Below are 7,500 nucleotides of genomic sequence, written 5' to 3'. Positions count from 1 at the left end.
TTTAGAATACTGCCCTGAGACGCATTATGGATTAAGTGCGTGAATACTGAAGGGTGACATGATTATGGGGAATATTTAGCGCGCGTGTGTGTGTGTGTGTGTGTAGCGGTGCCTCACCGCGGGGGATTATGAGGAGTGAACGTGTGGCAAACAGAGGGATGTGTACTATGAATTATCGGCGGCTTAGCGCACCCACTGTCTTGGCGTGACCGTTGTGTGTCGGACAAAGGCAGGGAGGGGACATGACGCGGGAGGAAAGAAGGAAAGAAGACACGGAAGGAAGGGGTTGAGTACACACACACACACGCACACACACATAACGTAAGCCCGCCATGGAAGTGTATCTTCCATCAATTTCCGTCACATTAGAAATAATATGTGGCTGTACTGAGATATCGCTATTTTGAGACTATTTTTCCTAACTCCTCGTCTCCACTGTGTCATTACCCAAGATCCAACATTAATATATGGCCCAGTTTGGATCTTGTGGTTCTATTGGTGGCGTGTGTGTGGCCACTAGAGTGGACAGCTGACCGGTTTACTCCTACAGGCGGGTTCACACTTGGCAATTCACGGCTGAATTGCCAGCCGCCGCAAGCCGCGTTGGCCCACCTGCTGGACTTTTGGTGTCTGGCGGCTGGAATTGCCAGCCGTGCCATCAACACCGACAGGTTGGTCTTGTGCAGCAGCGGGCTGCTTTGTTTACATCGTATCCCCGGGAAGAGTTGTGGAAGATGTGGTGTCCGTGAGGCGGAAAAGTCAGTGCTGGAGCTTGTGAGGGAACAACGTCATCTCTGGGACCCGAGATACGATATATATATATATATATATATATATATATATATATATATATATATATATATATATATATATATATATATATATATATATATATATATATATATATATATATATATATATATATATATATATATATATATACGAGTATTTGAGTGGTAATCGCTGCAGATGGAGCCAAGTTCTTAATAATTAGTGAACCTTCCTTACCTGTTGCTAGATAACAACGTAAGTGTGAGGCGTTCACCAGGTGTCACTGCATCCCTCATGTGGGTGGGTGTCTTTCTTCTAGATAAGGGGAGTCACAAGCTGCAGGAGGCCATGGCACTGTTCCCTGTCGAGGCGTATCCACTGTCTCATGAAGATGTCTGGGTCTTTCACGCTCAGCTCAGGCAAGAGTGTGGCAGACACTCATTTCTTCTCTTTTACTCAGCCAGGCACGTGTCCGCAGGAGTTTTCTTTTCTGTTTTAGCTTCCTGTACTCCAAAAGAAATGCAATTGTCACTTCGGCATCGTCGCTGGAGGAAGACATCTTGCTGAGTTGCTGTTTGTTTATATCGATTTCCCGCCAACCAGCCGCCCCTTCCCCGCCGCCTGTGTGCCTCCTGCCGGGAGGGTGTATTGCCAGGTATTGCCTGCTTGTGGCGGCTGGCAATTCAGCAGCGAATTGCCAAGTGTGAACCTGCCTTAAAGGAGGAGTTTACACGGGGCAATTCGTGGCTGCTTGCAGCCGGGATTGTGCAGCCGGGATCTGCTGAATTACCGAAGCAGCCGGGAAACCGCTCTGTCGGCGATCAACTGCCATCCCGGCAATTTTCCAGGGTCAAATGAGAACAATTATCAATATAAAATTGAAATAAGAGGAATATTGTTGGAAAGTGTTGTAATAATAATCAGTGAATGTACCATTACATACAAGAAATAAATAAAAAAAAAAAAAAAAAAAAAAAAAAATATATATATATATATATATATATATATATATATATATATATATATATATATATATATATATATATATATATATATATATATATATATATAATAGACGCGGAATTACTTTGTTTACACCGTCACACGAAGCAGCGGCCCAGCATGTGTGTACCAGAATGCATCATGAACACCACAGCCTGCAAGGCTATACAGATCAGGAACGAGTCCATGATCATTTCTTCTTTTATTTTTTCTTCAGACAGCAAAATCGCACCAATACAGCAACCAACTCGGAGGGAGGACTCTATCTTGATTGTTTATGTTTTGATGCAGCGATTAGCGAGCCAGCGGCTGCTGTCGACCGTGTGAATAATTTCTACTGGAACCTGCCGGCTGCTCCGGGTGGCTGCAAGCAGCCGGGAGGAAAAACAACCAAGTGTAAACCCGTCTTAATGCTGCTGCCTCATCCCAAAATTTTAAATATGAACTTTTGAATTGTGTTATCAGTTACTCTTGCCCCAGACCAGTTTTCAAAATTATCACAAAAAAAAAATAAATAAATAGAAAAAAAAATAATAATAAAGATAATAATAATAATAATAATAATAATAATAATAATAATAATAATCCTCACAGGGTGACACACACTGGAAAGATTAGTAAAAGGGGGACGTTGGGCGGAACAGCAGCCTCTCAGCGCGTGTCAGGCATTGAGTGAATCTACACCTTTATTTGTTTTTACAGTTTTTCTTTCATTGTTTTCATGATGACATCTCCGAAAACCAAGTCGGGAAAAGGCTGACACATCATAAGGTGATGAAATATCTTGAAGGGCAAGAGCATTCGTTGCTTGCACCACCCCGTTGTCCATGAGCAGTTGAACACAGGCGGAGCTGCGCAGACTGACTTCAGGTGGCTTGGCGCGCAGTGACTGGAGGCACACACACACACACACACACACACACACACACACACGTTATTTGATGATTTTCAAATATGTTTTTACGGATCATTCTGGTAACGGTTTAATAAGGATTCTTAGCAATACAAAAAAAAAAAAAAAGGAGGGATCGTACAACTCACCTTGGTGTGCTCTGAAGGCAGTGTTGATGACAGAACTGTGTCTAAAATACAAATAAGTGAATACTACACTGGTGTGAAAATATGTAATGATCAGATATAAACAAAGTTAATGAATAAAGAAACAAAGCAACCAATGGCTAGCACAGCAGTACGCGTGGTGACGGGAGGCAATGAGAGGCTATGTTCAATATAATGATTTATTGAAACTCAAACAATACCTGTGTCAGACAATCAATAAAAAATCATTAACTGCTTACATCCTTGAAACATTATTGCCGTAACATTAAAAATTGTAAAACACTTTTCTTCCCTCGAATGTGGAGGGGAAGGGGGGGAGGAGGCGGGGGGGCGGTGAGGGGGGCGACCGAAATGTGAACAGCACAACAACCCACCGCCCACGGCAAGGCGCGGGCGGGACGGAGCCGCGCCTCGTGTGTGTGTGAGGAGGCGCGGGCACGCGGGCGTGGGTGAGGGGTAAGAGGCGGGGGGCGTCACACCACGCCCGCCCCACCCCGCCCCGCCCCGCCCCGCCCCGCCAATACCCGGTGCACATCCTCCCCCGCCCCGCCCCCCACGCCGTGTCCCGCCGCGCCCACACACGCGCACCTGAAGCACACACCTGTCCGGGGGTAATGTTTGGCACTAGCTGTGGGGGGGCCGCCGCCGGGCGTGGGCGGGGCGCTGCACGCAATGACTGGCACTTAGATAATACTGTTTGTTATCGTGGTGAGTGGGCGGGTGTGGGCGGGGTGGGCGGGCCAGCGGAAAAAACGATGAAATTGACTTGCTTTTACACTAATTATTATTATTAATATTATTATTAATATTAATATTAATATTATTATTATTATATAAAGTTTTAGAACTACTTCACAGATGATCAACGGAGCCACACACTGAGACACGGTGATATGTTTTTTTGTTGATTTTTTTAGTACATTTTTTGTTATTTATGGATTTTTTTGTGTTTTATTTATATGTTTTTTTAGTTTTTAACCTCCTCTGTGACTAGCACTTGTTTTTGTTGTTGTTTGTTTGTTTGTTTGTCCCCCTCCTCGCTTTTTTTTTGTTTGTTTATATTATTATATTTTTTTATCATATATGCGCGGAGGATGTTGTTTGTTTGTTTGTGTAAATGTTTTGTTTGTTGCACTGTGTGTGTGTGTGTGTGTGTGTGTGTGTGTGTGTGTGTGTGTGTGTGTGTGTGTGTGTGTGTTCATCCTCCGCGCTGACTAGTGATTGACAACACTTTTTCTTCTCACTTGTGTTGTTTGTTGGTAGTGGTGGTGGTGGTGGTGGTGGTGTGGTGGTGATGGTGGTGGTTGTGGTGGTAATGGTGGCTGTGTCAGTGTTTGTGGTGATGGTGGTGGTGTTCATGGTAGTGGTGGTGGTGGTGGTGAGCATACTTCCGGTGTTTGTTTGTTTGTTTGTGTACTTGTTTGTGACCCACTTGTGGCCACGCCCCTTATCTCCCCCCTCCCCTCACCTACCACCCCCCACCACCCACCCACCCTCCCATGGGCCCCACACACACACACACACACACACACACACACACACACACACACACACACACACACACACACACACACACACTCACTTATTTATGTAGCCACTTTGAACCAGGTGATAAAACAGTAAAGTAATTAGAGATAGGTATGTGTGTGTGTGTGTGTGTGTGTGTGTGTGTGTGTGTGTGTGTGTGTGTGTGTGTGTGTGTGTGATGATAGCCCAGGAAAATGAACCATAAAAACAGTAGTAGCTATTGAAATTGTGATAGTAGTAGTAGTAGTAGTAGTAGTAGTAGTAGTAGTAGTAGTAGTAATAGCAGTAGTAGTAGTGACTATGGTGGTGGTGGTGGTGGTGGTGGTCAACGGGGCACAACCAACAAGCAAATGAAAACAAAGAATATAACAACAAAATAGTTAACAATAATGGTATCACCTGGTGTTGATTAGCCTAAGACACCTGCGCTCGGGACAGACAGACAGACAGGTGCAAACAGACGAGATATTCATGCCATCATACATTTCTCCCTTTATGACCTATGTATGAAGTATGTGTGAAGTATGCAGTATGTATACGTATTCATTAAAGTGACTCATCATCATCATCATCATGTCATATCATCATCACAAAACATCATCATCATCATCACCTTTTTTTTTCTCCCTTCCTTTCTTTCATTCTCCCAAAACACATATTTTATACTTTTTGTCTTTTTTTTTTGTATTTTTGTTGTTTTTTTGTTTTTTTTATATATATTTTTTTATATATATTATTTTTACATTCCCCCCAAACAGTACAAAAAAGAAGTATAGTTAATGAGTAGTTACCATTAGCATTATATATCATCAGTGTTTTCGTCGTTCTAGTCAGAGGAAAGAAAACTGACTGAAAGACTCTTTTTTGTTTTTTGTTTTTTTTTCATCTGTAATATATTATGAAGTGTACTGAAGATCCTCTGCTTTTTATTTTTTTGTTTATAATACACTTTATGACCCTGTTTAGTTTCTCTTATAAGGCAAACACTAAGAGCGTGAGAAAGCATTTATGTTCGTGTCTGTGTGTATGTATGTGTGTATGTGTGTGTGTATGTGTGTGTATGTGTGTGTAAATTACTTGCGTGTGTGTGTGTGTGTGTGTGTGTGTGTGTGTGTGTGTGTGTGTGTGTGTGTGTGTGTGTGTGTGTGTGTGTGTGTGTTTGTGTGTGAGCTACAGGTCGGGTCAGGTTGGGTCAATAAGGTGGTGGTGGTGGTGGTGGTCAAGGTAGTGGTGGTGGTGGTAGTGGTGGAGGTTGTGGTGGTGGTGGTGGTGGTGGTGGCGAGACCTAGAGAGGGTGGAGGGCGGGGTGCTTGGTGGTGGTGGTGGTGGTGGACGTGGTGGAAAATAATAATAATAATAATAATAATAATAATAATAATAATAATAATAATAATAATAATAATAATAATAATAATAATAGGTAACAACAACAATAGGTCAACAACAACAACAACGTCATCGTCCACCTCTCCCTTTCCTATTCACCTGCGCAGCTTCACACCTTTAATTAACCTGTGCGTACCTTTGTCCCTACCTGGCGGCACATCTCCAGCCCCCTAGACGCTCATTGGCTCAAAGGAGTGCAAGCCCCGCCCACCTCCTCGCTGATTGGCCCACACGGACTCACGTAACCCGGCCAGCCAATGGGGGGAGAGGAGGGGGGCGGGGCTGCTCCTCTTACCTGGCCGTCACGTGGGGAGGTACAGGCAAGGCACAGGAGTGATATGTTCAGGTGTATTTCACAACCTCTAATTAGCAGGTAAATCTACGAGAAAACAACAACAATAACACTTAGAACTGTGAAGAAGAAGAAAACACAACCAGATAATGATAAACAGGAGATGGGAGAGAATGGACGATAACAATAATAATAATAATAATAATAATAATAATAATAATGATAATAATAATAATAATAATAATGGTAAATTAGATATACATGATTATTTTTTTTTTTTTTTAGTTTTTTTCTTCTTTCACTTTCTTTTTTCAGTTTTCGAGATTAAAAACATTTTGAAATTACGAAAAGAAAAGGAAAGGAATTGCTAATATTTGATGTATCGTGTGTGTGTGTGTGTGTGTGTGTGTGTGTGTGTGTGTGTGTGTGTGTGTGTGTGTGTGTGTGTGTGTGTGTGTGGGCGCGCGCACCCCGCCTCTCCACTGTGCGCCACACATAAAGTCCACTGACGGCCTAAAGAAAGAAAGAAAGAAAGAAAGAAAGTAAGAAAATGAGATGGGTAGATATACAGACAGATAGATAGATAGATAGATAGATATAGATAGAGATAGAAAGATAGATAGATAGACAGATAGACACAGTTAGATAAAAAGAAAGAAGGAATAGAAAATATGTAAAAAGTATAAGGAAAGAAACAAAGAAAGAAAATAAAACGAAGACCAAAAAAATATAGAAATAAAGGAAGGAAAGAAAGGAAAAGCGAGCAATGCAGAGGCAAACAATGGACAAACAAACAAACAAACAAACAAACAAACAAACAAACAAATTTGGTTTCACTGACCCTGAGTTATATTTTTCTTTCACAATAAAAATAATAAATAAACAGAGAGAGAGAGAGAGAGAGAGAGAGAGAGAGAGAGAGAGAGAGAGAGAGAGAGAGAGAGAGAGAGAGAGACTCAAAATATAAACAAAACACGAAAAGATAAAGATTAAGAGTAACGATGAGGAAGAATGAAGAAAAAAGAAAACGGGAAAGAGGAGAATTATTTAAGAATACGCTAAAAGGAAGGCAAAAAAAAAAAAAGGATCAGGTCAAAGGGGGGAAGGGGGGTCAGAGGTCACGGGTCAAACCATACATGATAGGCAGGGTCGAGTAAACGTTTTCTATGTCAAAGGGGATCCTATTAAGAAACGACTACCTTTATTATTTTTTTTTTTGTTTACACGTAATAACGCCAAGGCCTTTAACTGCATCAGGAAGGGTGGGGGGAGGGGCCTCTCTCACCTACTGGAGGAGGAGGAGGAGGAAGAGGAGGAAGAGGAAGAAGAGGAAGGAAGGAAGATGTTTTGTTTCCATCACTCTCGTTTTATCTCCGTTTTCTTCTTGTCTCTTCTGATACTCGTGTTCTTTACCTCCTCCTCCTCTTCTTCTTCTTCTTCTCCTTTTCTTCTTTCTCCTTCTC

General features: G+C 42.1%; 1 protein-coding gene across 1 annotated transcript in view; it reads right to left on the bottom strand.

Annotated features, from left to right (window-relative positions):
• Positions 1 to 3,966: 3,966 nt before the first annotated feature.
• Positions 3,967 to 7,500, bottom strand: part of LOC135092712 (poly(rC)-binding protein 3-like) — a 175,319-nt gene continuing 171,785 nt past the window's right edge. The window contains 1 exon segment of the mRNA XM_063991342.1: positions 3,967 to 7,500. This exon segment is cut by the window's right edge and continues 4,487 nt beyond it. The gene's annotated coding sequence lies outside the window, so the exon portion shown is untranslated.

This window comes from Scylla paramamosain, chromosome 40 (genome assembly GCF_035594125.1).
Source record: "Scylla paramamosain isolate STU-SP2022 chromosome 40, ASM3559412v1, whole genome shotgun sequence".
Lineage (NCBI taxonomy): Eukaryota > Metazoa > Arthropoda > Malacostraca > Decapoda > Portunidae > Scylla > Scylla paramamosain.
Note: the sequence above shows the minus strand (reverse complement) of the source record. Positions and strands in the feature narration are given on the sequence as shown.